General features: G+C 37.9%; 3 pseudogenes; 2 read left to right on the top strand and 1 right to left on the bottom strand.

Moving 5' to 3' along the window:
* Positions 1–4060: 4060 nt before the first annotated feature.
* Positions 4061–6738, top strand: LOC101107159 (putative olfactory receptor 4A4; annotated as a pseudogene).
* Positions 6739–14419: 7681 nt separating this feature from the next.
* LOC101107927 (olfactory receptor 4A47-like) lies at positions 14420–21394 on the top strand (annotated as a pseudogene).
* Positions 17957–18461, bottom strand: LOC114112301 (histone deacetylase complex subunit SAP18-like; annotated as a pseudogene).
* Positions 21395–22002: the final 608 nt, after the last annotated feature.

Below are 22002 nucleotides of genomic sequence, written 5' to 3'. Positions count from 1 at the left end.
GAGAGGAAAGAGCAGTCTTCTCTAGCCTACACACTACATTACTGCCACATTTGGAAAAAAAAAAAAAAAGCGCTGTCATGTAAAGATGTTTATTCTTCTCATGAACTTTCTCCTTCATCCCTTACTGCTTCCAAACAGCTAACCAGGGTCAAGTCACAGGAAAGTCCAAACAAGAAAGGGTTTTAATGTACACTCATATCATTAAAAATGCTTCATAGAGTAACTATGTGTTTTGCTTTACTTACAGAACCAATTATTAGATCTGTGGCAAAGAACTACAAGACATAGCTGCTAATGTATGAAAGATTGAATAGTCCACTTTTTATTTGATTGTAGGTAGTGACAATGTCTTAACACACTCTGCTGTTCCGGGGTGCAGTAGCTTAGGAGTGAAAATAATTTGAACTTAACATTTAGAGGACTTAGATCCCAAAGTTTCCAGGAGGGGTATTTGGGAATTATGATACTAGCATATCCATGTTCAGTGCATATGAAAGAGTCCAATTAAAAGAACTGTGAACTGACTGATATGACAATTGAGATTTTTTTAACGTTTTCAAAAATAGCTTTATTACCAGTGCTTTGAAACTCTCCTCCACCTGCCTTGCAGAGTAAATGTAACTTCCAACACAACTTGCAAGTTTCTTTTTTTTTTATTGATGGCAATCATATTGTTTTAATTAATTAGTTTATTTTAATAGGAGGCTAATGACTTTACAATATTGTAGTGGTTTTTGCCATACATTGGCATGAATCAGCACATGTGTCCCCCATCCTGAACCCTCTTCCCACCTCCCTCCCCATCCCATCCCTCAGGTTGTCCCAGTGCACCGGCTTTGAGTGCCCTGTTTCATGCATCAAACTTGGACTGGTCATCTATTTCACATATGGTAATATACAGGTTTCAATGCTATTCTCTCAAATCATCCCACCCTCACCTTTTCCTGCAGAGTCCAAAAGTCTGTTCTTCGTGTCCATGTCTCTTTTGCTGGGTCACCATGACCATCTTTCTAAACTCCATATATATGTGTCAATATACTGTATTTTTTTTCTTTTTAACTTATTTCACTCTATATAATAGGCTCTAGTTTCATCCACCTCATTAGAACTGAGTCAAATGTATCCTTTTTAGTAGCTGAGTAATACTCCATTGTGTATATGTACCGCAGCATTCTTAACCATTTGCCTGCTGATGAACATCTAGGTTGCTTCCATGTCCTAGCTATTGTAAAATGTGCTGCAATGGGGGTACATGTGTCTCTTTCATTCTGGTTTCCTTGGTGTGTATGCCCAGTAGTTGGATTGCTGGGTCATATGGCAGTTCTATTTCTATTTTTTAAAGGAATCTCCACACTGTTCTTCATAGCGGTTGTACTAGTTTGCATTCCAAACAACAGTGTAAGAGGGTTCCATTTTCTCTACACCCTCTCCAGCATTTATTGTTTGCAGATTTTTTGATGGCAGCCGTTCTGATCAGCATGAGATGGTACTTCATTGTGGTTTTGATTTGCATTTCTCTGGTAATGAGTGATGTTGAGCATCTTTTCATGTGTTTGCTAGCCATCTGTATGTCTTCTTTGGAGAAACGTGTTTAGTTCTTTGGCCCATTTTTTGATTTGGTCATTTATTTTGCTGGAATTGAGCTGCATGAGCTGCTTATATATTTTTGAGATTAGTTATTTGTCAGTTGCTTCATTTGCTATTATTTTCTCCCATTCTGAAGGCTGTCTTTTCACCTTGCTTAAAGTTTCCTTCATTGTGCAAAAACTTTTAAGATTAATTAAGTCCCATTTGTTTATTTTTGCTTTTATTTCCATTACTCTGGGAAATGGGTCATAGAGGATCCTGCTGTGATTTATGTCAGAGAATGTTTTGCCTTTGTTTTCCTCTATGAGTTTTATAGTTTCTGGTCTTACATTTAGATCTTTAATTCATTCTGAGTTTTTTTTTTTTTTTTAATGTGGTGTTAGAAAGTGTTCTGAAGTGGAGTGAAGTGAATTAACTCAGTCGTGTCCGACTCTTTGCAACCCCATGGACTATAGCCTACCAGGCTCCTCCATGCCTAGGATTCTCCAGGCAGGAATACTGGAGTGGGTTGCCATTTCCTTCTCCAGGAGATCTTCCCAACCCAAGGATCGAATCTGGGTCTTCCGTATTGCAGGCAGATGCTTTACCACCTGAGCCATCAGGGAAGCTCAAGCGTCATTCTTTTACAGGTGGTTGACTAGTTTTCTCAGCACCACGTGTTAGAGACATTGTCTTTTCTCCCTTGTATATTCTTGTGATGACAATCATAATATACTCTATGAAGTTAAGTGTTAGTCAGCCAGTCATGTCTGACTCTTTGTGACCCCATGGACTGTAGCCTCCCAGGCTCCTCTGTCTGTGGAATTCTGCATGCAAGATTTACTGTAGTGGCTTGCCATTTCCTTCTCCAGATCTTCCTGAATCAGGGATCAAACTTGGGTTTTCCACATTGTTGGAAGATTCTTTCCATCTGAACCACTAGGGAAGCCCTACTATAGTCTATAAATGTATCAAATTAACAGGTTGTACACCTTAAACTTCCACAGTGTTACATGTCTAATATAGTTAAATAAAAAAAAGAAAAAAGCCTAGGATCTTTTTAAATATGCTATCTTACTTTAGGGGAACTAAAATAACCTTGACGTGCAAAGGAAGAAATCACAACATGTGAAATTCCTTAAATAAAATTTTATTGATTTCAGATACGTTTGCCTTATGTTTCATGGAACTAAAAAAAGAAAACTACGCTTAAAAACCTGTCTGTAGAACAAAGAGTTTTTGGACATGAGGCACTCACCTTGAAATTTGATGTAGTTTCATTTTGTATTGTTTCTCCCAATAAAAAAATGTGTGGTTCTAATCCCCAGTGCCTCAGAATGTGAATTTATCTAGCAATAGTCTTGTGGTGTAAGTACCTGAAAGTCAATTTTTTGGAATGTAATGTAAGTGGCTAACATTAAGCTTTTGGTTGTCCAGCTAACCGTTTCAAAGACATCCATCTTCAGCATCAATAGCTATACAACCAGATAAGGAACCAGGCCTCTCCATCCACGTAGTTCACCTTTTACAAAGCCCTGGGTGATCTATACCTGACCATTCACAAGACCCCAAATTTTCCCTCCTGTGATTTAGGTTCACTCTTATGTTTCAAATTCACCAATAAAAAGTGAACCCTTGGGTACATAGACACCCCATCCCTGAGGCTAGTGAAGGCAGAATCTCAGATTCTCTTTTTCTCTCCTCAACATCTCTCTTTTTCTCATCTCTGTCTCTGTCTGTGTCTCAACATTTCCCTGTGTGGTCCCAGGCATGCTGCATAGCCTTCATGACCCCTGAGTAATAAACCTTGTTTTACCAGACTTCTCTGCTGGTTGCTGCTGAGGTGCATCTTGGATTCATAATACGAACCACAAGGGTCCACTTAGTCACAGCGTTGTTTCTGACTGGAAAAATGTCTGCTGGGGTTCCCCAGGAGCACCAGGTGCAGAGGATAGCCAGGATTCCTATTTAACAGCATTACTCTCCATTGGCTGAGACTGACATATTTACAGAGGTAGTGAACTTATATATTTTCCCTATAGGGGTAAAAAGATGATATTTTAAGAACTGGTTTAAAACTTTGGGGAGGTTATTTGCTAGGTTAAAGCAGTGCCTAAAAAAGAAAAAAAAATCACAAGAATGTCTTGCAAAATCTCAAGTCAACTGGTCTCGCCATACAGACATAACAAAATGAGAAGGGCTAAATAACTGGATGGTATTTTTCTATTTGAAGTTGATATGAGAAAAAAAAAAAGGCTACACTAGATAAATTTCCCTGAGAAAAGTTTAGCTTCTATATTCCTATGTAAACATAAAGATCTGCTTGTCTTTTTGATAAATTATCCTAACCTGGCAAATTGTTTTTTTGTGTGCCCTTTGCAGTTTATTTTAAAACTCTATAATGCAAATAAAAACAGTAGCCTGAATAGTCAGAAGACTTCAAGGAGAAAATGGACAGACAGCTGAATAAAATAAACAATTTCCTCAAGCAATAATGCACATTTCACCTTCTGTCCTCATACTGGATGAAATAAGAATTCCAGGTATTTGTGAATAACTTAAAATTTCTTCCTTTAGATTCTAAACAAGCCTCCACAAGGTAAGACTAATAGTAAATAGTGGGAACCAGGTTTCACAATTGTGTGACATTTTTTTATTGTGTAAGACATTAAACCATATTGAAATAACTCAAAATTACATTCCAGTTCTAGTTTTACCACTAAAACTAAAAATGTGTGATCTCAGGGAAATGAATGAAATGTTCTCAGCTTTAGTATCTTCAAATATAATATGAGGATTCCTGTTCTTGTTATCATAAATATTAGATGTGATCCATTAAACTGTGGTTACGTGATCAGAACCCACTGTGGGAGTTTTGAGCAGTGAAGGAATATAATCAGAATAAGATGAACGAGAATCATATGGGTTAATAACAAGTTGTTATAGGCCAGAATAGAAGTGAGCATACCTGGCAGGAGGCTGCTGCAGTGGCCAGGAAGGAAATGGGGTAGAGAAGATTTAATTTGTAATACATTTTGAAAGTAGAGACAGCAGAATTTCTTTAAGGTATGAATAAGTCATAGAAGACCAGTAGAAGAGTGAAGAAGACTATAAGCTTTATTGTCTGAGCATTGGCATTGAAGGTGGCATGTTGAATGAGATGGGAAACAACTTTTATATTGTGAAACATTCTTAATTTTGTTTTATAAATACTAAATTGTTCTCCAAATTCAAATGTCCAAAACCTGGAGGTATTGCATATACAAACATTAAAATTAGAGTAGGAATAGGGGCTTGAGACAAAATTGGAATTGCTTCAGTATTCATTTGACAGGAAAATGTGGAATATCCAAATAAGACCCTCAGAAAGAAGCCTCAGTGAGTTCTAAGACAGCCCAGGGGAACTTATATTCATAGCTCCATTACTCTTACTGAATATGGACATTAGTTTGTCTCAAGTATTACACCCTTGTAAGTTTATAAATGGTTTACATATTCATGGAATTCCCTTCTCATCTTCCCTTAGGATTCTGTCAATATGCTTATAATGTCACTTTTTACATTTGTCTGGGCTTTCTAGGTGACATTAGTGGTAAAGAATTCCCCTGCCAATTCAGGAGATGCAGAGACATGAGTTCAATTCTTGGGGCAGGAAGTTCCCAAGGAGTAGGAAATGACACCCCACTCCAATATTGTTGCCTGGAAAAATACCATGAGCAGGGGAGCCTGGCAGGCTGCAGTCCATGGGGATGCAAACAGTCAGACGTGACTGAGCACATACAAACATTGATCTGGAATTGTTTGATCATTTACCCTGTGTTCAACTTGGTTAACACAATGTCTATGATACACTGGGATCAGATAGATACTCCATACTACTGATTTTAAATAAATGGATACATAAAAGATGCAATTTACACTGAATTTATAAAAGTTTTCCCCTTTATGTTGTAGGTAAACTGCTTCTAATTAATGAACTGAGCTCTTATACAGATCTGATTAAATCAAGGAACAATATAACAGAATTTGTCCTCTTGGGGCTGACTGAATATGTCCAGGGTCAGAAAATACTATTTGTTGTCTACTTGCTCATCTACATTGTGATCATTGTGGGCAACCTACTCATTGTCCTGACTGTGGTGTTCAGTTCAACTCTGAATTCCCCTATGTGCTTCTTTCATGGCTACTTATCATTTATGCTGCTGCTGCTGCTGCTAAGTTGCTTCAGTCATGTCCGACTCTGTGCGACCCCATAGATGGCAGCCCACCACGCTCCCCCAACCCTCGGATTCTCCAGGCAAGAATATTGGAGTGGGTTGCCATTTCCTTCTCCAATGCATGAAAGTGAAGAGTGAAATTGAAGTCGCTCAGTCGTGTCTGACTCTTAGCGACCCTATGGACTGCAGCCTACCAGGCTCCTCTGACCATGGGATTTTCCAGGCAAGAGTACTGGAGTGGTGTGCCATTGCCTTCTCCCACTTATCATTTATAGATGACGTTTAACCTATTACTGTCACCCCAAAAATGATTATAAACTTACTTTATGAGAAGAAAACCATTTCCTTCCAAGCTTGCATGACCCAGCTTTTTATAGAGCACTTATTTGGTGGTATGGAGGTTTTATTCCTGGTGGTTATGGCCTATGACCACTCTGTGGCCATCTGCAAACATTTGCATTATTTGACCATCATGAATCAGCAAGTGTGTGTTATGCTTCTTCTCCTGGCCTGGGTTGGTGGGTTTTTACGTGCTGTACTTCAACTTCTCTTTGTTTACAGCCTTCCCTTCTGTGGCCCCAATGCCATTTACCATTTCATCTGTGACATGTAACCCTTGTTGAAACTTGCCTGCACTGACATTATTGGCCTCACAGTAGTTGCCAATGATGGGGTGATCTGTGTGGTCATCTTCATGCTCTTACTCATCTCCTATGGGGTCATTCTGCACTCCTTGAAGAATCTTAGTCAGGAAGGGAGGCACAAAGCCTTGTCCACCTGTGGTTCCCACATCACTGTGGTGGTCTTCTTCTTTGTGCCCTGCCTTTTTCTGTATGTTAGACCTCCTTCCACTTTACCCGTTGATAAATCTTTGACTGTATTCTGTACCATTATCAATTCTATGCTGAACCCTCTAATCTATACTCTGAGAAATGGAGAGATAAAAAATGCATGAAAAAGCAGTGGATCAGAAAAAGAAAATGAGGCAGTGGAATATGTATCACCTATTTTCAGTGAAAAATTGCTGTTTCCACATAAGATATATATGCTTATTTAACTATAGTAAATCTCTCTCAGATTTAATGAAGTGGGCAGATTAAAAACATTTATTATATGAATACTTTCAATAATTAAAATATGCTTTAAGTTTTTAATATTTTATAAGTGTATATACATATTTAGAAAACTTTTGAAATTTCTTAGGAAAATATACCGAACTTTTAGGTGTAAAATTATCTCTGTTAGACTATATATGTATATGTTCTATGTAATGACTTATCCTATAGTTAATACTATGAAAGTGCAGGGTTTTTCATGTTTCTATCTTAAATAATTCATTTTTTCCGAGTTAATATGACTCATTCTAGATTTCAGGAAAATAAAATATGAAATAAGAAGTAGAAAATTGATTCACTCCTCTTTAAACAGAGATAGCTAATATTAATGTTTGAAGTTGTAGCTTATTTTTGTATCTATCAGATATTCTACCACATTATTTTGTTCATGTTGCTTAACATATTAATGTTGAAGAATAGTGATTTTTCAGGGTTACAGTATTAATTATAAGGATACTATGTGAATATAATATGTGTGAACAAGGTAGACATGAATAAAATAACTAAATTGTACTTATTTTCCCAAATGGGAAGGCATATTATCACAAGTTTTCCAGCTTTGTTAGTGTTATATTTTCATAAAGATAGTAACTTCTTCTTCCAGGTAGTTTAGAACATCTGAATGGACCTCTGCTATTTTTTAGTATCCCCTTACTCTTGTTCATTTACAGTGTTTCATATCCTTCTATAGAGACCAGTCTCTGCCTTTCATGAGTAAATTTAGTGTAATCCATAATCCATGCATTTCATATACATACTACAGAACTTGAGCATTATCCTTGTTAAAAAAAAAAAACATACTGCATGTATGCCATTCTCATCTGTTTTATTGGTGAAATACAGATTATTAGGTAATAAAGAGGCCAGAATATATTGTTTTATTGGGCAGAGACATCATTCATAAAATCTTCTCTCTGTCTCTGTGTCTGAATTAGGCTTGAAACTAAGTATTATCTGTCCTTAATGTGGTTGGAAACGTGTGGTCAAAGAAATATTATCTTGCTTCCCTTATTTAGTCGGATTCATGAGGGGCATAAGACTATGTGACAAGGCATGTTTTTTTACTAGTAAATCACAAAACTTCCTTATAAAATGAGGAAATTTTATCTCTGTTTAATACCTCAAGATTTCTTGTTCAGGTGCAAAATTGTGTCTGATTCTTTTCAACCCCATGGACTGCAGAACTCTAAACTTCTCTGTCCTTCACTATTTCCCAAAGTTTGCTCAACCTCATGTCTGTTGAATTAATGATTCCAACCAAATATCTCATCTTCTGGCACCCCCTTCTTCTCCTGCCCTCAATCTTTCCTAACATCAGGGTATTTTCCAAAGAGTTGGCTCTTTGCATCAGGTGGCCAAAGTATTGGTGCTTCAGTTTCAGCATCAATCCTTCCAACGAGTATTCAGGGTTACTTTCCTTTAGGATGGACTGGTTGGATCTCCTTGCAGTCCAAGGGATTCTAAAGAGTCTTCTCTAACACCACAGTTCAAAAGCATCAGTTCTTCAGTGTTTAGCTTTCTTTATAGTCCAACTCTCACATCCATACATGACTACTGGAAAAACCATAGCTTTGACTAGATGGAAATTTGTTGGCAAAGTAATGTCTCTGCTTTTTAACATGCTGTCTAGGTTGGTCATAACTTTTCTTCCAAGGAGTAAGTGTCTTTTAATTTCATGGCTGCAGTCACCATCTGCAGACCCCACCAAAAAAAGTCTGTGACTATTTCTATTGTTTCCTCAACTATTTGCCATGAATTGATGGGACCAGAAGCCATGATCTTAGGTTTTTGAATGTTAAGTTTTAAGCCAACTTTTTCACTCACATCTTTCACTTTCATTAAGAGGCTCTTTAGTTTCTCTTTGCTTTCTGTCATAAGGGTAGTGTCATCTGCATATCTGAGGTTATTGATATTTCTCCAGGCAATCTTGATTCCGCTCTCAAAATTCTTATCCAGCACCACAATTTGAAAGCATAAATTCTTCAGTGTTCAGCCTTCTTTATGGTCTAACTGTCACATCCATATGTAACTACTGGAAAAAAACATAGCTTTCACTATAATGAGTTTGTCAGCAAAAAGATGCTTCTGCTTTTTAATATGCAGTCTATGTATGTTATAGCTTTCTTCCAAGGAGCAAGCATCTTTTAATTTTAGGGCTGCAGTCACAGACCACAGTGATTTTGGAGCCCAATAAAATAAAGTATCCCTGTTTCCATTGTTACCCCATCTATTTGCCTTGAAGTGATGGGACCGGATGCCATGATGTTAATATTTTGAATGTTGAGTTTTAAGCCAACTTTTTCATTCTCCTCTTTCACCTTTATCAAGAGGTGTTTAGTTCCTCTTCACTTTCTGCCATCATCTCAAAGTCTTCTCAAGCACAATAAAAGTGAAAGTGAAAAGTGAAGTCACTCACTCTTGTCCAACTCTTTGCAACCCCTTGAACTGTAGCACACCAGGCTCCTACATCCATGGGATTCTCCAGGCAGGAATACTGGAGTGGGCTGCCATTTCCTTCTCCAGGGGATCTTCCTGACCCAGGGATCGAACCCAGGTCTCCCGCATTGAGGGGCAGATGCCTTAACCTCTGAGCCACCAGGGAAGTCAAGCACAATACGACTCACCAAATAACATCAAACATTTGCATTTATCAAAATTTATTAACTTCTCCACTCTTGGTTGTTTTATAAAATGAAAGTTTGAATCTCCTTCCAAATTTCCAAGTTAATCCTTTATAATGTGTTGTTATTTGGAAGGTAGAGCCCTCAAAGATGGGATTAATGACCTTATGAATGACATCCTATAGTCAACTGATGCTTCTGCCATGTGAAGACCATCAACTGTAAAACAGACCCTCATCGTAAATGGAACCTATGGACAACTCTGTCTTGGACTTAAGAATATCTATAACTGTGAAAAACAAATCCTTAATTTTTAAGCCACCTCACTATCCTTCGGTTCGGTTCAGTCACTCAGTTGTGTCCAACTCTTTGCAACCCCATGAACCACAGCACGCAAAGCCTCCCTGTCCATCACCAACTCCCAGAGTTCACTCAGACTCAAGTCCATCGAGTCAGTGATGCCACCCAGCCATCTCATCCTCTGTCGTCCCCTTCTCCTCCTGCCCCCAATCCTTCCCAGCATCAAAGTCTTTTCCAATGAGTCAACTCTTCGCATGAGGTGGCCAAAGTATGGGAGTTTCAGCTTTAGCATCATTTCCTCCGAAGAAATCTCAGGGGTGATCTCCTTCAGAATGGACTGGTTGGATCTCCTTGCAGTCCAAGGACTCTCAAGAGTCTTCTACAACACCACAGTTCAAAAGCATCAATTCTTCAGCCCTCAGCTTTCTTCACAGTCCAACTCTCACATCCATACATGAGCACTGGAAAAACCATAGCCTTGACTAGAAGGACCTTTGTTGGCAAAGTAATGTCTCTGCTTTTCAATATGCTATCTAAGTTAGTCATAATTTTTTTTTCCAAAGAATAAGCGTTTTTTAACTTCATGTCTGCAATCACCACCTGCAGTGATTTTGGAGCCCTGAAAAATAAAGTCTGACACTGTTTCCACTGTTTCCCATCTATTTCCCATGAAGTGGTGGGACCAGATGCCATGATCTTCGTTTTCTGAATGTTGAGCTTTAAGCCAACTTTTCCACTCTCCTCTTTCATTTTCATCAAGAGGCTTTTGAGTTCCTCTTCACTTTCTGCCGTAAGAGTGGTGTCATCTGCATATCTGAGGTTAGTGATATTTCTCCTGGCAATCTTGACTCCAGCTTGTGCTTCTTTCAGCCCAGCGTTTCTCATGATGTACTCTGCATAGAAATTAAATAAGCAGGGTGACAATATACAGCCTTGACATACTCCTTTTCCTATTTGGAACCAGTCTGTTGTTCCATGTCCAGTTCTAATTGTTGCTTCCTGACCTGCATATGAGTTTCTCAAGAGGCAGGTCAGGTGGTCTGGTATTCCCATCTCTCTCAGAATTTTCCACAGCTTATGGTGATCCACACAGTCAAGAGAAGACTCTACACATGGACATTACCAGATGGTCAACACCGAAATCAGATTGATTATATTCTTTGCAACCAAAGATGGAGAAGCTCTATACAGTCAACAAAAATAAGACCAGGAGCTGACTGGCTCAGGTCATGAACTCCTTATTTCCAAACTCAGACTGAAATTGAAGAAAGTAGGGAAAACCACTGGACCATTCAGGTATGACATAAATTAAATCCCACTATCCTTAGAATTCTGTAATAGCAGCCCAAACAGAGCAAGACAGAAATTTAGTTAATTATAAAATTTTTATAGTATTTTTCAAGTCATGAGATAAGAAACTTTGTTAATTGTCTATGTTCATTGTTCTATGCTCCATGAAATCAGGGGAATTAATTGTATTTGCATTCTCTGTGCCTAGAAACAATGAAAGTACATTTAGAATGTCATTTACATATTTACTGTGAAGAAGATGGCATGTTTTAATATCTTGTTTTCCAATCTGGGAAAAGATGTGCATTATGAAGAATTGATTGATGACTCAATAAAAATTTGTCATCATCTCTGTAGAGTATACATAAACCTCACTTTTTGTCTTCTTATAGAAAAAGAAGATTCTCTTATTTTCATTTGGTTCACATTTTGTATGAGCTGCTCAGAGAGTGTTTGGTGTCTTTTGCTGACATGTTTTACAGCTTAGTCCTCAAAGCCACAAGTATATACCTGTATCCAAATGTGCATAGGTCTGTATCCAACAATACATAAGTTTGTGTTCCACCACACACTCAGATCTATATCTAACCTCATGTGAATCTGTGTGACCACCTGGGGGGACTCCCTAGTGGCTTAGACAGTAAAGAATTCACTTGCAATGCTGAAGACCTGGTTTCAGTCCCTGAGTCAAGAGGACCCCCTGGAGAAGTGAATGGCAACCCACTCCAATATTCTTGCCTGGAGAATCCCATGGACAGAGGAGCCTGGTGGGCTACAGTCCAGGGGGTTGACAAGAGTCAGACAACTGAGTGACTAACACTTTCACTTTTCACGTACAGATGCACTTGCACAATTTAGTGGAAAGTCTTAGTGAATTTAATTAAGCAAAACTGAACCCTGGACACACTCCATTTCTAAGACGCAGAGATAAATGGGGTTTTGAAATCATAAAAGTCTTCTTTGTCTCTGTTGAAAAAAATGGATTATTTTCTTTTAAGAGCTGATATAAAAGTTTCAGGAGATCCTTTGTCAGGCTGAAAGCATTGCATTAAAAAAATGGCAAGGAAAAAACAGAATTTTTCTCAAAATCCAAAGTCAACTAGTCTGGCTGTACTGATATGAAAAAGTGAGAATGGCTAAACAATTCAATAGTATTTTTCTATTTTGAAGTTAAAAAGAAATTACCAGAGACAAAATTTCCTGGAAAATATCTTGTTACTATCTTTACATATAAATATAAGATTCATGTTAATTTCTGCTAAATGTACACGGTGGGATTTCTTTAAAGCAATCTATAGTGCAGATCCGGAGATGGCAATGGCACCCCATTCCAGTACTCTTGCCTGGAAAATCCCATGGACAGAGGAGCCTGGTAGGCTGCAGTCCATGGGTTCGCTAAGAGTCAGACACGACTGAATGACTTCACTTTCACTCTTCACTTTCATGCATTGGAGAAGGAAATGGCAACCCACTCCAGTGTTCTTGCCTGGAGAATCCCAGGGTCGGGGGAGCCTGGTGGGCTGCCATCTGTGGGGTCACACAGAGTTGGACACTACTGAAGTGACTTAGCAGCTTAGCATAGTGCAGATCATATTGTTCTAAATAAACAGAAGAATCCATGAAAGAAATGAAGAGACAGCTAAATTAAATCTAATTTACCTTCAGACAATATTGCAACCTTTTGGCCTCCATCACATATTGGATAAGGAAAACAAAATCAGGCATTTATAAGTGATTTTAAAACTTTCCTTCTGATTGTGAACACGTTTCCCCCAATGTAAGACTAATATTAAATGGTGGGAATTATGATTCACAATTGTGGACTTTATTTTGGAATAAATTAAATCATTTTGAAACACATCAAATTTAGGTTCCAATTATATTACTATCACTTAAAAATTTGGGCCCTTGGAAAATTATAAGCTATTCTTAGTTATAGCTTCTTCAACTGGAAAAAAGGTAAAGGTGATTACAGTACTTGTTACTATAAATATTAATTGGTATGTATTAAATTATGATAGCATGGTTGGAATAAGTGTTTTGAGTTGTTTAGTGGTAATCAGAACAAGATTTAAAGAGTATAATTTGAGCTGTTTCTGGAGAAGAAATTGCTGGCTTCCAAAAGAAAGTTGAGAGACTTGGCAGGAAATTACTTCCCTGGGCCAGGAAGGAAATGATCAAAAATATGTTATATACTTTGAAAGTAGAGACAACAGTATTCCATACACGTGTATGCATACTCAATCATTTCAGTCATGTTTGACTCTTTACAACCCTATGGACTATAGCCTGCAAGGCTCTTCTGCTTATAAGATTCTCCAGGCAAGAATACTAAAGTGGGTGGACATACACTCCTCCAGGGGATCTTCCTGACCCAGGGGTTGAACTTGCATCTCCTGTGTTCTGCATTGAAGATGGATTTTTTACTGTTGAGCCAACTGAGGAAACCCAGTATTCCATAGCTATCAGGAAATAATATGATAAAAAAAAAAGGGAGTGAATAACAAGATGTGTTTTATTTCTTTAATTTGTGTGTGTGTGTGTGTGTGTGCAATTACATTGAAGATGGTGCAATTTAACAATATGGGGAACACCTTTTATATTATGGAAAATTTTATTTTTTTGTTATATGTACTAAACTGATATCCAACTATAGATGTCTAAAAGTGGAAGTGTTTTATATGTTAAAGTGAGGGTAGAGATAAAGTCTACAAAATTGAACTGACTTGCTATTCATTGATCAGGAGAAGGAGGAATCTTTTCCTTGACACTCTAAGAAAGAAATTCCAGGTCATTCTGAGACAATACAGGGCAGTGACCTTCTATTCATAGCTTGATTTACTAACAGGTAGTATGTTAGTTTAAGTGGATCTAAAGTGTTACAATTTTATGACATTATAAATGATAGTATTTTCCTGGAATTTCCATCCTATTTTATCCTGTACTTTCATTTTTTCTTTAAAGTTCAGCTAAATCATTGCTTCTTCTGGAAAGCCTTCTCTGATTCTAGTCTGATTAATATATCCCTACTCTGTGATATTTAGCATTATGTGACTATCCTTCTCATGGCACCTATTAGTTGGTCTGGAATTTTCTGATCCTTCATTTTGTGTGATATCAGTGAGGGAAGGGAACTATGACTTTTGCAACTTGGGTATATTTCTATGAACTAATGGGCAAAAATTGATTCTGTCTGCACATTTTTTAATTGAATGGACAAATAGACAACTTATGGTGAATTTAAATGTGTCCTCCTTGTTTTCCAGGTAAACTGCTTCTAATATGTGAGGTCAGCTACTGTCCAGACTAGATGGAACCAAGGAACAATGTAAATTATTTTACCTCCCGGGACTCACACGGAACCCAAAGGAGCAGAAAGTCCTTTTCTGTTATATTCTTGCTCTTCTACGTTTTGATTTTGGTGGACATCCTGTTCATTATTTTGATATGATGATCAGTAGGACACTGAATTCGCTGATGTACTTTTCCCTTACTTTCTTATCAATTATGGATGTAGATTATTCATCTCCTTTTGTGCCAAGATTAATTTCAGACTTGTTATTTGGGGAAAATACCATATCCTTTGAATCATGCATGACCCAGCTGTTCATAGAGCACTTTTTTGGTTTATCAGAGGTCTTCCTTCTGTTAGCAATGGCCTATGACTGCTTTGTGGCCCTCTGTAGGCCTTGCATTACTTGATCATGAGGCAAAGGGTGTGTGTTATGCTTCTGGTGGTGTCCTGTGTTGGAGACATTTCCACTCAATTATTCAAATTAGCACTATTTTTTGGCTCCCATTCTGTTGCCCCAATATCATTGATCACTTTACGTGTGATAGGTACCCCTTATTGAAACTGGTCTGTACTGACACCTGTGTCATTGGCATCTTAGTTGTGGTTCTTTACACAGATATCGGATACCACAAATATTTATCAAACGCTGATTGTTCAGAATGTATTCAAATGTATTTTTCAGAATTAGGGGAGTGTGGATTTGGTACAAGCTCATGGGTAACAGTTTTTATATTTCACTTATCTGCTTTATTTATGGGCTTCTCTAGTGGCTCAGAGGTTAAAGTATCTGCCTGCAAGTTGGGAGACCCGGGTTCAATCCCTGTGTCGGGAAGATCCCCTGGAGAAGGAAATGGTAACCCACTCCAGTATTCTTGCCTGGAGAATCCCCTGGACGGAGGAGCCTGGTAGGTTACAGTCCACAGGGTCACAAAGAGTCGGACACGACTGAGCGACTTCACTTTCACTTTATTTATAAATATTCAAGTTAATTGAATTTGGGTATATATTCAAGTGTTTAAATTGATCTATATTCCTTTTACATGAATTGCTTATTAGAGAATTTTTCATATTTTATTTGATTGCTGATATTTTCCATATTGATTTTATGACTTAATTACATATTATAGAAATTATCCCATTTATCATCTATGTAGAATTATTGAATTTCCAGATTGTGATTTGTTTTTGATGTACTTATTCAGTGCAGAATATTTGGTCACATAGAAATACTTTTACATTTACATAGGTAAATCTTATCAGTATTTCCTTTGGAACTACACCTTGCTTAGAATTTTCCTATTTTGATGATGCTAAAATATTGTTCCTTATTTTCCAACATTTTGTCTTTGTCTTTTTGCTATTTCGTATCTTTTAAAATCATCTATATTTTGTTGTAAGAAGTAAAGTAGACATTGAATGTGTGCTCAGTGGTTCACTGAGCACTTTTCATTTTAGACTTTTTGCAATCTCATGGACTGTACCTAGCCAAGATCCTCTGTCCATGGAATTTTCCAGACAAGAATACTAGAGTGGATTGCCATTTCCTACTCCAGGAGATCTTCCCAGACTAGAGGTCAAACTGAACCTGAATCTTCTGTGTCTCCTGCATTGGCAGGTGGACTCTTTAACACTGAGCCACCTGGGAAGCCCACTGTGTGGGTACTACTTTTTTTTTTTTTGCTTCTTTTGAATCTTTTATTTTATATTGGGGTACAAGAAATTAACAATGTTGTGATAGTTTCAGCTGAATAGCCAAGATACTCAGCCATACATATACATGTATTATATTTTAACTATTTTTTTCTAGATGACCATTTTTGTACATGCATAATTATTTTTCTCCATGCTTTGATATTCTCATTTTATATTCCAAAAGATAGCATGTAGTTGAATCCAATTTAGGCCTCTATTATCATCCATTGATCCCTTTATTCTGGTGCCATGTATCATATGATGTAATTTCATTTAAGATACATTTTGTAACATGATAGGCCTATGACTCCTTCATTATTATTCCTTATCAAAGTGATGTCTACTCATATATTTATATTTTACAATTAAATTTCAATAAGCCAATCTAAGAAAAACTAAATTTAGTTAGTATTGTCCATGAGATTTGCTTTAAAAAATTTATATCTTTTCTTGGAGAACTGAGAATTCTTATCCACAAACTGGATATGTCTTTCTACTTGTTTTCTATTATGTTCATACAGATCTAGTATGTTTCCTTGTGAATTTAGGTTTTCTTGCTGATATTATAAATAGCAGCTTTAATGATATTTTTGGAGTGTCTATTATTTCAATCAGGAACTTTTTTGTTTTCCATTTTTACAGGGTATTATTATATAATTTTCACAATGCATTGTTTGTCCTTTGAATTTACTTTCTGCAATTTTTTTACCAAATGCATTCAGCTCTGTAGTGACTGTCACAATCAACAGTCACAATTTGGGGATACACACTTTCAAAGTTTTCTGTGGAACAGACTGAAGGTAATAGGGCTTAATCACACACTGCACACTGAGACTGTAACTGTTCTGTGGAAAGATGGCACACATACAGTTTATGTTTTCTAAAAGTCCTAGTTTATGTCTAACTTTATTAGTCTTCACAGTCCTGTGTGCTGTCACTTCTATTTTACAAATTTTAGACAAAAACAGACTCAGGTAACTTGTCCAAGGTGCTCCTAGTGTAACCAGGATTTAAATGTTCAGCCCACTTGATTTTAACCACTCTGTATACTGCCTCAAATCAGACATGAGTCAGCCCTAGCACTGAAGAGTGTGTGTGTGGACATTTCTGCATACTCAACCTGACCTCACCCCCAACCTTCCTCTTGCTCTGAAGGGTCCTCTTTCCTTCTCCCTGCATTTTCAGATCTTCAAGGAAAATCTTTCTATCCTTTTCCTGAGTTCTAATCCTTATTCCTCTATCCTACTCCCTGCCTCAAAATGCTCTATTCTCCCTATTTTCAAAGTATATGAAGTCCTCACTGTGGCAACTTTTCTCTAACTTGTCATCATGCCTTGATTCAGGCAGACCACTCTCTTTAAACACAGACAGATTCTTCAACTTGCATCAGCTCAGACTGTTTCCAAACACTGCAGCTGCACCCCCTCATTCCCACAGGTCCTCTTCCCAAGTCCATACAGCATCTAGGTACGTGACAAATCCCTGTTCCATTTAATACAATATGGCTTTCTTGTTCTTCCCCATTTGGGCTGAAACATACCAACTCCATTCTTTAGCCTAAACAACCAGTACTATATTAAACCCGGAACACAGGCCCCATTAACTTTCACATTCAGGGTGATTGCAAGATATATTTAACACTACAGTTTTACATAGAATGCTAAGAGCACTTTTCATATGTTACAGAACTTGAAACATATGGACTTTCTATTAATATTCATACCATAGCAAAGCCAAATCTAATTTCTAAATAGATGCATCACAATGTGTTTATAGAGTTTAAAGGCTTAATGGCAATAAGGAGGGGAGGAAGAAGTGAAAGTTTATTTCACACAATTGACTGGGAAGAGTAAGTACAATTTAATGGGGCCTCATGCACCCTGAAGGAGGTGGTGCACGATGTGCAGGGGTGATCGCTATGTCCAGGTAGTCTCCTATCTGGAAATTCTGCGACTGTAGGGTCATGGAGTCATCAGTCCCCTTTCTCCCAGACACGGTGCTGCCCATTTTCTTTACTCAATAGCCAGGACTTTTAAGATCTGTAAAGACAACTGCAAAATTGAAGGGTGTGCCTTTTTATCTGGCTTCTGGGAAGACGTCTTTTACCAAACTAGTCAATTATTTAAAGGTTGCATCCATCCAAGTGTAGATCTGCAGCTCGCAGAAGGCACGTTTCTGCAGGAGAACTCGTCCATGTGGTGGTGGCGGCTGTTGTCCTTGGTGAAGCTGCACAGGAGCAGCGGGCAGGTCCGGACTGGTGGCTTCTCTGGCTCTGTCTTAATTCCCTCCCGGGTAACCCGCAACTCCACCACCATCCTCCTTCTCCAGCCGCGAGACACTCACTCTGGCCTCCGACCCCAGCAGTGAGCACAAGAACCCACAGTCTTTATTCTTGACAATGGGAATTTGTTCTTAATTTTTCTTAGTCTGTTTTGCTAGGATGTAATCAATTTTATTAAATTTTCAAATAACTAACTCTTGGTCTTATGTATTTTCTCAGTTTTTCAATTACTTTTACTTCTGTGACTTCTGTTTTCTATTTATTATTTCCATTCTACAAGGGTCTCTGGATTTATTTTGCTTATTTTCTTCTAGTTTCTTAAGATGATAGTTTCCCCAGAGGACAGGGATCTGTAAGTCATGTTCTACATGGTGATTATCTTCGTGGCATCTCTGGAAGTAAAGAGGCAACTCTCAAAATTATGAGGAAGGTAAAAAAGATTTAATTAGAGAAGAATCAACATTTGAGATGAACCAGCTGAATGCAGTTATATGTAGCACTCAATATGCCAAAAAATTTGTAAAACTCAGCAGTGGCCACGGGACTGGAAACGGTCTGTTTTCATTCCAATCCCAAAGAAAGGCAATGTCAAAGAATGCTCAAATTACCGCACAATTGCACTCATCTCACACGCTGGTAAAGTAATGCTCAAAATTCTCCACCCAGACTTCAGCAATACGTGAACCGTGAGCTTCCTGATGTACCAGCTGGTTTTAGAAAAGGCAGAGGAACCAGAGATCAAATTGCCAACATCCGCTAGATCATGGAAAGAGCAAGAGAGTTCCAGCAAAACATCTATTTCTGCTTTATTGACTATGCCAAAGCCTTTGACTGTGTGGATCACAATAAACTGTGGAAAAGTCTGAAAGAGATGGCAATATCAGACCACTTGACCTGCCTCTTGAGAAATCTATGTGCAGGTCAAGAAGCAACAGTTTGAACTGGACATGGAACAAAAGACTGGTTCCAAATAGGAAAAGGAGTACATCAAGGCTGTATATTGTCACCCTGCTTATTTAACTTCTATGCAGAGGATATCATGAGAAATGCTGGACTGGAAGAAACACAAGCTGGAATCAAGATTGCCAGGAGAAATATCAATAACCTCAGATATGCAGATGACACCACCCTTATGGCAGAAAGTGAAGAGGAATTAAAAGGCCTCTTGATGAAAGTGAAATTGGAGAGTGAAAAAGTTGGCTTAAAGCTCAACATTCAGAAAAAGATCATGACATCTGGTCCCATCACTTCATGGGAAATAGATGGGGAAACAGTGGAAACAGTGTCAGACTTTATTTTTGGGGGCTCCAAAATCACTGCAGATGGTGACTGCAGCCATGAAATTAAAAGACACTTACTCCTTGAAAGAAAAGTTATGACCAACCTAGGTAGCACATTCAAAAGCCGAGACATTACTTTGCCAACTAAAGTTCGTCTAGTCAAGGCTATGGCTTTTCCAGTGGTCATGTATAGATGCAAGAGTTGGACTGTGAAGAAAGCTGAGCACTGAAGAATTGATGCATTTGAACTGTGGTGTTGGAGAAGACTCTTGAGAGTCCCTTGGACTGAAAGGAGATCCAATCAGTCCACTCAGATCAGCCCTGGGATTTCTTTGGAAGGAATGATGCTAAAGCTGAAACTCCAGTACTTTGGCCACCACATGCGAAGAGTTGACTCATTGGAAAAGACTTTGATGCTGGGAGGGATTGGGGTCAGGAGGAGAAGGGACGACCGAGGATGAGATGGCTGGATGGCATCACTGACTCGATGGACATGAATCTGAGTGAACTCCGGGAGTTGGTGATGGACAGGGAGGCCTGGCGTGCTGCAATTCATGGGGTCGCAAAGAGTTGGATATGACTGAGCAACTGAACTGAACTGAACTGAACTTTCTTTTCTACATTTTGACAGTCGTGGGCAACCTTCTCATTATTGTGACTATAACTGTCAGTAATACCCTGAACTCACCGCTGTATCTTTTTCTTGCCAGCTTATCATTTATGGATGCTGCTTATTCCTCTTGTATATCCCTCAGACTGATTTCAGACTTACTCTTTGGGGAAAATATCATAACCTTTGAATCTTGCATGACTCAGATGTTTATAGATAGTTTCTGCTGGTCATGAACTATGACTGCTATGTGGCTATCTGCAAGCCCTTGCATTATTTGGTGATCATGAGGCAGAGGATGTGTGTTGTGATGCTGGTGGTGTCCTGGGTTGGAGGTTTTCTGCATTCAGTAATTCAACTTAGTACTGTTTATGAGCTCCCATTCTGTGGCCCCAATGTCATTGATCACTTTACACGTGACATGTACCCCTTATGGAAACTTGTTTGTACTGACACCTATGTCATTGGCATCATAGTGCGGGCCAATGGAGGTCTGATCTGCTTTATCATCTTTCTGCTCTTACTTGTCCTCTATGGAGTCATCCTGTGCTCTGAAGAACCTGAGTCAAGAAGGGAGGCAGAAAGCCCTCCAGACCTGTGGTTCTCACATCACTGTGGTTGTCTGCTTTGTTCCCTATATTTTCATATATTTAAGACCAGTGACAACCTTCCTAATTGACAAATCATTGAGTGTGTTTTATACAGTCATAACCCCCATGCTGAACCCATGGATCTACAGTCTAAGAAATTCTGAGATGACTAATGCTATGAAGAATCTCTGGAGAAAAATAGCAGATCAAATCAAATTAGTTCATTACCCATAATGAATTCAGTAACTTAGCAAGAGGGCCAATCCTTTAGAAAGTAAAAGTCTTCATAAATCTGATTAAATTTTTCCTCTTATCTCAAGGAATTAAGTTAATTATAAATAAGGGATGAACTACACATTCATGCTTTCATTGACAATTTCTTTGCTCATATGTAAACTGTATAACATCTTGTGTACCACTGGGTCTAAATAGGTGGGACATTTAAAATAGGAAGGTGTTTCCATTTACAATAGAGAGCAATGAAAATTATGTAGTAAATCAGTTAATCAAAGTTTTATGCAATTACGCAATTTTTAAACTTACATCCAATTTTGCTTTTATTGCTTTCTCATTGTTAGTTTTATTTCACATCAGAATTTTGTATATTATCTAATTGTACTTGGTAAAAATTTAATTCTGTCTAGATCATCATCTATTCAATGTAATTTGCTTTATACATATAAATAAATATGATAATTTAATTTTTAAATAATTTAAATATGATGAATTTTTTTGCTTTTTATTTTTTATTTATTTTTTCTTTTTCTTTTTTCTTTTTTATTTATTTATTTTTTTAAATTTAAATTTTATTTTTTTACTTTACAATACTATATTGGTTTTGCCATACATAGACATGAATCCATCACAGGTGTACATGAGTTTCCAACCCTGAATCCCCTCCCACCACCCTCCCCATATCATCTCTCTGGGTCATCCCAGTGCACCAGCCCGAAGCATCCTGTATCCTGTATCGAACCTAGACTAGCGATTTGTTTCTTACATGATAGTATACATGTTTCAATGCCATGCTCCCAAATCATTCCATCCTCTCCCTCTCCCACAGAGTCCAAAAGTGTGTTCTTTACATCTGTGTCTCTTTTGCTGTCTCACATACAGGGTTATCATTACCATCTTTCTAAATTCCA

The sequence above is a fragment of the Ovis aries genome, unplaced genomic scaffold (genome assembly GCF_016772045.2).
Source record: "Ovis aries strain OAR_USU_Benz2616 breed Rambouillet unplaced genomic scaffold, ARS-UI_Ramb_v3.0 scaffold_90, whole genome shotgun sequence".
Classification (NCBI taxonomy): Eukaryota; Metazoa; Chordata; class Mammalia; order Artiodactyla; family Bovidae; genus Ovis; species Ovis aries.
This window is presented reverse-complemented; position numbering and strand designations above follow the sequence as displayed.